General features: G+C 61.6%; 1 long non-coding RNA gene across 1 annotated transcript; it reads right to left on the reverse strand.

Moving 5' to 3' along the window:
* Positions 1-783: 783 nt before the first annotated feature.
* On the reverse strand, positions 784-7,646 carry LOC142051067 (uncharacterized). Its single transcript, XR_012658289.1, has 4 exons — positions 7,364-7,646; positions 2,904-3,009; positions 2,495-2,554; positions 784-1,427 (listed from the first exon to the last, which is right to left on the reverse strand). It is a non-coding gene; the product is annotated as an uncharacterized LOC142051067 (long non-coding RNA).
* Between the last annotated feature and the right edge of the window lie 2,419 nt (positions 7,647-10,065).

Raw genomic sequence — 10,065 nt, forward strand, 5'->3', positions numbered from 1 at the left:
TCGTTAATGTCAACAGAACAACAGACAACGTGCTTCTGTCAGAAAAGGACGACAAAACGCGGTTTCGTGGAGCGGACTGAGAAAACTAGCCAAGAAGGTAAAAAGGTAATTCCGGCAGGGGGAGATCACGACCACCGACTCACAGACCACCACCGACCCAAGTAATACCACCTACTCAGAAGAGAACAACGGAAGAGGACAACCGAGCCTGCGCAGCGATTTACATACGGAACGAGCAAGTTTGTACCCATCAGCAGACAGGGCAATAATGAATATATATGAATACGTAAAATTTTGATCTACAAATTGTACGGGAAAGGTGTGTGAGGTACGCACGCCAGGAGGAGCGATCCCCCGTGCATCTGGCGCCGTGAATAAAGAATGCCTGCTCTTTAATACTAAATTGGCGTTGAGGAGTCGTTTCCGATTTTACCGCGTTTTTCGGTAACACAGGGAGTCAGACCAAGAGGGCCAGAGAAAGACAAAATACCGACAGGCTACAGGACAGAGCAGGAGGAATAAAAAAACGAAGCCAGAGCCAGGCAGAGAGAGGCGGAGATAGAAAAAGGAGCCACAGGCTACAGGACAGAGAGAGGGAGGACTGAAAAAGACGGGGAGGCAGGGAGCCACTCAGAGCGAGATGGAGAAAGAAGGTGCGGGGGGGGCCCAAAAGAAAAAATAAAATTTTGCAGCAGGTAAGGAAAGAGAGGGGGCCGGGGGAGAGACAGGGAGGGCCCAGGACGCACAAGAGAGGCAACGGGGCCCCACTGGCCCAGGACTCACCGCGACTCTCGCTCTCAGCGCTGCTGGCACAATTTAGCCGTTCACATGCTTCTTTCCCCTTCTCTCCTCCCTGCCTCTTCTGCAGCTCCAGACTCTAGGCCGTCCTCCACCTGAAGAGAACACATGGGTGTCTTACAGCTCTTACGAGATGAGGCTTCCTCGGCACGTAGCCTAGCTCGCTCGTGCTGGAGCTGGGAGCAGGCGCACTGGGCAAGGGGGGCCAGGGGAGGCTGAGGGGGAGCTCTGGTGAGCTGGAGAGTCGGCCATCTTCTGCACCCTGGGCAGGGGGAAAAGGTCATCATCCTCCTCCTCCTTTCCTTCTTCCCTTCTATCAGCTCCCGAGTAACTCCTAGGGCTGCCCTCACCCACTCGCCTTTAGCATACCAGAAGCCTGCCTCGGCGGGTCGTTTGAAGCTTCCCATCCCACCAGCCCCAGTAGTGCAGGCACACAAGGAGACACCCCTGCACCCACCAAAGGCGCTCGCTCACCTCGCCGGCAGCCCTAGGCCTCACCCGACACAGGGAATCGTGTCCGACACACCACCACGCTGCAGCAGGAGCGGAGGAGGCCTTTCCTTACCAGGAAGCAGCAACGAGCACGGCGGCATCACCTCGCAGGCACCGCAGCATCGCAGGGCTGTTACCTGCGGAGAGAGCAATGGGGATCACAGGGACGCCACCGCGCGTGCGCGGCTCCCGGGCTCAGTACCCAATTCTGGTCGCTGGGCAGCAGCATTATCTGAATTACTCTTCTCGATTAATACCATCCAGAAACCATAACTTGGCTGCATCCACAGAGCTTCTATTCCTCTGCACCTTTCCCCCTCGCAGCCCCAGCAGCACCATTCATTGCCTCTGCACCAAACAGCAAAGCGTCTCGAGCATTTGTCCTTTCCTCTCGACCGCTTAAAAACGTCTGGTGCTTGCTACTGTCCATGCCACTGCCCCCCGCATGCCCGAGGGAGGAGAAGCAGCACAGCAAACCTGGGGAACAAGGTTGGGTTCCCCACCCCCGCAGAATAAGCCCCAGGAACTGCTGGTAGGCATGTGGCATCAGGGTTGTGATAGGGTTTTGTTTTGGTTTTCTTTTTTTCCCCGCCTTCTTTACATAATGTAATAATTGGGGTTGCTTTTCCAAACTACTGAGTTCTGTGGGGACTTTTTGTGCTTTTACCCTACAAAAAATGGTCATTTTCACTTTCGGTTTTGTGCATGAGAATGGTTGGTGGGTGCTTTTAGGTGGTTGTTCCTTCCCCACCACCACCCTTTTTTTCCTTTCCAGCTGCACAAATCCAGCTGGAGTTGGCTTTCCCAGAAGCCCCAAGTTGTTTTCTTTCCACCAGAATTCTTTCTGTTTTTTCACCCCCCATTGCAGACCCAGAGTAAGGGGTTTGAGGTATTTTTGTGCCCAGGCAGCAGCTCCCAGGCTGCATAAGCAGCCCCACAGGGGGAAGTCCCCGTTTGAGGGAATCGGCCCCAAATTGGGATGGGAAAGTGAAGAGAAGGAGAAAAAACCCTGAATAACCTGAAAAAGAACACCTACTCCAGCCCACCAAGCACCGGTCACCTTGCCTGACTCACCTCCAGGGCCCAGATCACGCTCGGCTCATCGCTTAGCACCCTCGGATCACAAAAAAAAAAAAGAGTAAAACCCATAATGGAGCCCTATAGCCATCAGTCACATCTTCCCTCCAGTACTACACAGACTCACCTTCTTACAGCGCTCCCCTGGGCCCTCCTCCGTTGCCCTGCACGACTCATCCATCTGCACCTGGAAAAACAGCGTTACTGAACAAGTCACCTGGAGGCACAGCAACAGCTTAACCATTCCACAGCTCTTGTGCCCACGTAGGAATACCGTCTAGAGCCCAACTACAGCCTGCCGTTAAAGGAAATGCATTAAATCAAACGTTAAGCCCTCGCACGTGCAAGCCGGAACAGCAAAAACACCACACGCTCGCGCACCCAGGGCGCAGCCCGACGGAGGTCCACGCGCACCTCGCCGGTTTGATGCAGAGCCACCCAGCATCCCTGCGAGCACAGCTGCAGGCGCAACAGCAGTTTCACCTACACCCATCTCGGCGCGCAGCGCTTCTGAAGCTTTAAACTGAAAGCCCTACCTTGACGCTTGGCCACACTAGAAGCGAGCCGTAGCTAGAACTCCACAGAAACACAGCAACACAAATTGCGCACCCACAGCGGCGACAGCTTCGCAGCTATTTAGACCTGGAACAACAGAGAAAAGTAAAACAGCTTCATCACCCGCACAGGAAAAGCGGCAGACGGAGACAAAGGGTCAGCATTCATAGCCCTTACAGAACACAGGCGTTCTCTCTCCTTCCATTCCTAAACCCATCTCTTAGGTCTAAATATCGCAGCCCTGCTGTGGCAATAGCGAGAGCAGGGAACAAGAGCCCTGTCGCCGGCCGTTTGTGCGGCAGGACACAAAAACAGAGGGACATGTTTTGCCACGCACAACCCTGAATCTCCTGAAAATTTATGTTTACTAAAAATAGCCATTGGGAACATATTCCCAAAAACATTCGGCAATGAAACTTTTATGTGTTTGACACCCGCACATTTTTTGGGAACTTGCTATTTGCTTCCTGGTTTTGCTGGTCTTCCCTCAGAAGTTCTACCTGCAGCCAAGTTATTCATTCCTACCCGCCCGACCGGTTCAAGCATTCACCTTCCTGGTATTACCAGCACATTGACACAGGCGAGCAACTTAACTGCTCTTCTAAAACTATCCAAATGACAATTACAGCCCTGAAAGAGGAGTGGAAGAGAAGAAAAGGAGAGATCAGGCAGCAAAAGTGCTCTGCAGGCTGCTGCCGGCCAACACTGCACTCTTTTGTTAAAGCCACCCCGCCCCCCCAAACGCAACCAAAAAAACCCCATGACTGTGGAATGCGTTTTTTTTCTTTTCAGCAGTCCTTTTGGAGCTCATCCCTGTCTCAGCATCTTGTCTTGTCAGAGCATGAAGTGCAGATGATCTGTATCCCGATGACATTTGCATGGGATGAATACATTTTCAGAAATAGACCAGATCCGTGAGACTCCTGTCACCTTTGTGGTTTTAACAATCGTAACTCAATTTTATTGACTGACACACTTATGAGAAAACTAATTAACTTTGAAACTTAGCCTCTCCTCGGGGAAAAAACATGTTAGACACCAAGTGAAACCGATTCAGAGCTCCGAACCACGATGGAGCCGACAGAGCTGTTGTGACTTAGTTTGTATGATTAATTAATTGGTTAATAACTTTTCTAAGCAGCGCAGAAAGAAGAGCTGGACCCAAAGAGGGTGCGCTGCGCTGGATCCAAAAAGCACCCTTCCTCCAGAGACCCGCCTCAGGTGGCGAGTTCGCTCTGGTGCATGCCGGCCTCCCGAACTTCGGGGTCCGATGTGACCGGACCCCCACCTCCGGGGAGGGTCCTCGTACCCTGCCCAACCCCTGCTTTCCCCTGCAGCCCCCAATGCCCCCACCCCCCAGCCTGCACAAGCAGCCAAACCGGCTGCTGCTTTTGGCCCCCAAACCAGCTCACTTTGGGACCGGTTCTGAGCCAAAAAGCCCAGCTGCTGAGCCTGTTCTCAAGTCCCAAAAATGCAGCACTTGACCTCTGCTCCTCAGCCCAAAACCACACGACTTAGTCCCCTCGCTCAGGCCCTCAAAACGCACGACTCGATCTGTTTCAGGGCCCCGGCGTCAGCCACAGGAGCCTGCTCTCAAGGCCCAGGAACAGAAGAGCTGTGCTCTCCCCGTTCAGGGACCAAACCAGCTGAGCCTGGCTGCGTCCCGGCCCCCTCCGCAGTCCCCACGGGCAACGCTCAGGGGCGCGGAGAGCGCAGCCACCCCACAGCCCTGCACCCCCACGGCCCACGCGGGCACTGTCGGGGAGGCCTTGGGAACTGAACTGCGCGGGCCCGGCCCCGCACCCCGGCGGGGCAGCCCAGCGCCGGCCCGGCAGCGCTTTCTTCCTGCTCTCGCAGGCCGCGTTTCCCCGGCAGCGCCGGGCCCGCACCCCAACCCCACAGGGGGCCGGGCCCAGCCCGCCTCCAGCAAACCGCGGCGGCAGCAGCCAGGGTCCTTGCCTGCCTCGCGGGCAAGGGGGGACCCGCCCGGCACCACAGGAGCCCCCGCCGGGGTCGCCGCCGCCGCCCGACCCCGACGAGGAGCAGCCGAGAGCCGGGTGGGGCTGCCCCTACTTCCCCACGGCCGGGCACGGGCTCGGCCCCAAAACACAACCACCGACCCACGAAAGCGCTCGGCCCGGGGCCACTGCTGCCCGCAACCCCCCCCCGGGGACTCCGCGGACCGGGAGACCCCACAGCCGAAACCCGCCGACCCACAGCGCGCCCGGCCACGCGGCTCCTCACCTGCCCCCCGGCGCGGCTCCGGCTGCCCCACGGCCCGGCACGGAGCCGAACCCGGCCACCGGACCATCCGCCGCCCCCCCAACGCTCCGGGACGGTTCTCGTCCCTTTTCGCTCTGACGCCTCGAGCCGAGCCGGCCCCGCTCCTCCGAGCTACCGGCGGTGCCCGCTCGGCTGCTCGGGGCCAGGCCCTGTTCTCGCCCAGCCGCGAGAAGCCGCTCCGGGGTCTCCTCGGTGCGTCCAGCCCCGTGCCGTGCCGGAGCGGGGAGAGCCGGGTACGAGCGCGGAGCCCTGGGGCAGGGGTTGCCCCAGTGCCGCCGACTGTGTGGGGGTGTGTCGTCCCCCCCCGCCCCACGCGGGGGGGCGCACACACGGTACACCCGCGGGGCAGGGGCATCCCCGGGGAGCCGTGCAGCCGGGCTGCGCCGTAGGAGGGAAGGGTGATGTTGGTTTCCCATTTTCCCCGCAGCCTGATCCTCCCCCTCCCCCGTACTGAGTCGCCCCCCCCCCCGCCCACCCCTTCCCGCGCGTTACAGCCCGCGAAAAAGCTTTTAACAACCCGATCAACAACACTCCCTTTATCCCTCTTCCAGCAGCAGCAGCGAGAGATTAAGCCAACTGCAGCACAGAGGAAGAAGGCAAGGAGAGCCTTTTCAAGCAAGGGCAGGACAAAAATGCACGGCGTGGACAGGCACAGGAGAGGCTGCATTATCTGGAAAGCACAACACCTCCCCAACGGCAGAAAATAAGGAACGAATCGTTTCCAAGGAGCTGCAGCAGACGAATCACCTTTTTCTTTATTGCTCTCCTGCCCTTTGTTATCCAAAGCGATAGGCTTCACCACCGGGCAGAAAATATCTGCCTAGATTTACACGGACAACCAGAAACAATCAAGCCACCCAGGAAAAAGTTCACAGCAGAGGTATAACACATCAGCAGCTAAAACATTTGTTACGCAGGCACAACTAGGCACTAAACAAAGGCTTTCCAACACTGGAGGTCTAGAACAGGTAGACATTAGCACAGAAGCACAAGGGGCTCTGTCACCCTGCACAAATCTCCCCGTGCCTACACACGCACACGTTCAGAAGTTATTTATCAGAAAACGCCCAACTGAGCCATTTGCCACAGTCACCAGACTCACGACGTGATAACACGACATGACACACGAGGTGGGCTCAGAGTTTTAAGGCAAAAATACCTCCCCCGCCCCCCACCCGAGATCTTTCAGGCTCCAGACCTGCCATCTCCCCGCACCAAACCTACCCGGCCAAAGGGTTTCAGGTGGCCCAAAACACAGTACACAGAAAATAGACGGGGAAAGCCCTACATTGTGCAAAAGCGAACGATACCCGACCAGGGCTTCTCTGCGGGGCCCGGGCCCGGCACGGAGCCGCCCCCCCCCACCGCGGGGTCGGGCCCGGGCCCGGGCCCGGCACGGAGCCGCCCCACCCCCACCCGGGCCCGGCAGGGAGCCGCCCCACCCCCACCCGGGCCCGGCCCGGAGCCGCCCCACCCCCACCCGGGCCCGGCAGGGAGCCGCCCCACCCCCACCCGGGCCCGGCAGGGAGCCGCCCCACCCCCACCCGGGCCCGGGCCCGGCCCGGAGCCGCCCCCCCCCCCCACCCCGGCCCGGAGCCGCCCCCCACCCCCACCCCGGCCCGGAGCGGCCCGGGCCCGGGCCCGGCCCGGAGCCGCCCCCCCCCCCCCCACCCCGGCCCGGAGCGGCCCGGGCCCGGGCCCGGCCCGGAGCCGCCCCCCCCCCCCACCCCGGCCCGGAGCGGCCCGGGCCCGGGCCCGGCCCGGAGCCGCCCCCCCCCCCCACCCCGGCGCGGCCCGGGCCCGGCCCGGAGCCGCCCCCCCCCTCCCACCCCGGCGCGGCCCGGGCCCGGCCCGGAGCCGCCCCCCCCCTCCCACCCCGGCGCGGCCCGGGCCCGGCCCGGAGCCGCCCCCCCCCTCCCACCCCGGCCCGGAGCGGCCCGGGCCCGGCCCGGAGCCGCCCCCCCCCCTCCCACCCCGGCCCGGAGCGGCCCGGGCCCGGGCCCGGCCCGGAGCCGCCCCCCCCCCCCCACCCCGGCCCGGAGCCGCCCCCCCCCCACCCCGGCCCCGGCCCCGGGCCCGGCACGGAGCCGCCCCCCCCCACCCCGGCCCCGGGCCCGGGCCCGGCACGGAGCCTCCACCGCTGCCCGAACTCACTCACCAGCGCTCTCCGGCCCCTGGCCACGGCCGCGCTGCTCTCCCAGGCGGCTGCCGCAGGCGAGGGTCGGGCGCTGCCAGGCCTCCAGGAGTCCTGAGGAGCTGGCGGCCACCGCAGGGGATGGCTGCCTGCGGTCGGACTGCCGCGGTGCTCCCCGCCCAGCTCCGAGCAGTCTCCGCCGGCCACGGGCTTCCCACGCCGGGCCGCAGAGGGGCCCCGGCACCGCAAAGAGACACCTCGCGGCGCAGCCGCCCCACGCACCGCTCCCACCTCCGCTCCGCCGCGCTGCGCCACCGGAAGCCGGAGCCCCGCGGGGCGGCCCTTAGAGGGCGGCCGGAAGGACCGGCCCCCACCGGCCCCTCCCCCGCGCCAGACCGCCCCCGCGCCCAGCCGTTGAGCGCCAGCGCCCCCTGCTGGCCGGGCCGCGCTCAGCTCGCGAGGGCGCCGTGGGCCGGGCGGGGGGGGACGCGCCGGCTCGGGGCCAGCTCCTTTCGGGGCGAGCGAGCGAGCGGGAAACCCCTGCGGGCCCCGGTCACGGCCGGGCAGAGCCGCGCGCCCTCCCAGAGCTGCTCAACGGGGCTGCCCCTCGTGACACATACCGAGCCGTCCGCGACGGGAGCGGGCAGAGGAGGAAGGGGCCGGCGGCCGCGGGGCCCTGGCCGCAGGCACGGCGAGGGGTGGGGGGCTGGGGCCCGTGGGGCCGCCCTGCTGGGTCACTGCCCTGCGCCGCACCGCGCTGGGGGCTGGGGCCCGACCGGCGCCGGGGGACCGGGGGCAGCCACGAGCAGAGGGCCTGAGCTTAGCCACGGCCAGCAGAACACCCCGAAGCGTGAGACGCTGCAAGGCCAAGGTGGTCCTTGGCAATGGGGGCGCCTGGGCTCGGCCTCCGCCTTACCCGTCCTGGGTCTGCGTGGCGTTCCAGGGGAATGGTGTTTTCCTTGTGCGGAAGGTGGGCTGGCCGGTCGGCCGTGCCCCGGCCGTTACCGATCCTGCCAAAGGCGCTCGCACGCTCTGGCCCATTACTGCTGCGGTGCCGCGCTGTAGCAGAAAGAAGAGGTGTTGTGTTATCTCACAAAAAGCATCCTATGGTCAGTTGAAGAAATAACCTCTTTCCGTGGCACTGACTCTTTTCGTACAGTCCATAGCCGGCTTTCGGCTTTTGTCTTTACAGCATTCAGTTTGCTTTCTGCCTAGCTTTCTACCTGCTGTGAAACATTTGGATGGTTTTTTCTTTTTGGTTTTTTTTTCCCCTACTTGCTCCACAACTCCCACACCAACCACCCAGCGCGGCTCGCCTTTCAGCCCCCAGACCGAGGAGCCTTGCCCTGGGACGGCCCTTACATGTCAGCAGAGTTGTTCCAGCTCTCACCCTGTCCCTACCCAGCTGAGGACGTCTGTGTCCGTGGGAGGCACCCAGAAACTCCCCCTGCTGCGTGGCAGTCCCCTGCCCCGTCAGAGAAAACTGCGGCAATATCGGCTAAGTTTAAAAGCGTCGGCAGGAGGTGCAGAATACGTAAATAAAGCGGCGGTTGGCTGCCGGGTATGGGTGCAATATAAATACATTTTGTTTATAGGCCTTCGTGCCTATTCAGCGTTGAACGGCACCGCAGCCCACCCAGCCCGGGGCTCGGAGAAGGGTCTCTCCAAGGGCACAACCTAAGGCAGCGCAGGAAGCCCAGCTGCCACGCTCCCAGTCGCTACGGGACGCTCGCTTACAGTTACACTAACGAGGGTACGGATGAGGCTGGACCTAGCAGAAATGCTGACTCTTCTGGCCTTTTATTCGTGGAAGGTACAGCGCGCGAGCCTCGGCGGCTCACAGGAGAAGCGTGCAGTGCTGCCTGACTCTCATTCTCAGCTCACGTACTACTGCCAAAGCTCCTGCCCTGTGCTGTGCCAGATGCCGGCTGGCGTGAGCGCCTGGGCTCCTGAGGGACCCCCTTGTCCTGAGAGCCAGAAGTACTCACTTCCCTTTGCATGAGGCCTGTAGGAGATATACCCTGCAATTTTAAAAATCTGTATCAAACGTGGCAGACTCAAAAGAGGGCATTTTTAAAAAGGCAGGTTTGTTTTCTTTTTTAACTTTACGATCTACAGCCTAGCAAAGAGCTCCCTTTCAGTGTCAGTCGCTTGGCTTTCTCCCCTACTGACGAGGTCCCAGCCTCCCGGTGAGATCTCGCTGGAGATATTCTCAGTTTCCCTCGAGTACGTGGCTGCCCTGGCCCGAGGCCAGCGAAGAAGCTGACTTTGCCCGTGCCTGAATCAGCAACACGTCCAGCAGGCGACTTGCAGAGCCCAGGGAACCCTCGTAAAGAGGTTTGGGGGTGGGGCGCGCCACATCTGCGGCATCGGCCGTGGGAAAGGACCGGCGCAGTAAAACAGGTGGGTGAAACCGCGGCGCGCGCCAATACGTGCTGCTGCCTGGGGCATCGCTTTGCTGCGGGTCAAGTCAGATGCTCTCTGTAAGAGCGAGTCAGGGTAAAGGCAGCAGCAGATTTCTTTTCTGCTCATTTTAACAAAGGCTGGACGGAGCCCATAGAGGAAGGCACTACGCGTCTTGCTGGGTTTGTTTCCCTGCCTTCTCGTAAGCTGTCGCGGAAACTTGCACGAGGAAAGCCTGTGCAAGCTGATGATGACAGCCACACACGGTTGAAGAGGGAGCAGATGGTGAGAGCAGAGGTACGCGCTCAGGCTGTGCGCTGGAA

The sequence above is a fragment of the Phalacrocorax aristotelis genome, unplaced genomic scaffold, assembly GCF_949628215.1.
Source record: "Phalacrocorax aristotelis unplaced genomic scaffold, bGulAri2.1 scaffold_78, whole genome shotgun sequence".
NCBI classification, from domain to species: Eukaryota; Metazoa; Chordata; class Aves; order Suliformes; family Phalacrocoracidae; genus Phalacrocorax; species Phalacrocorax aristotelis.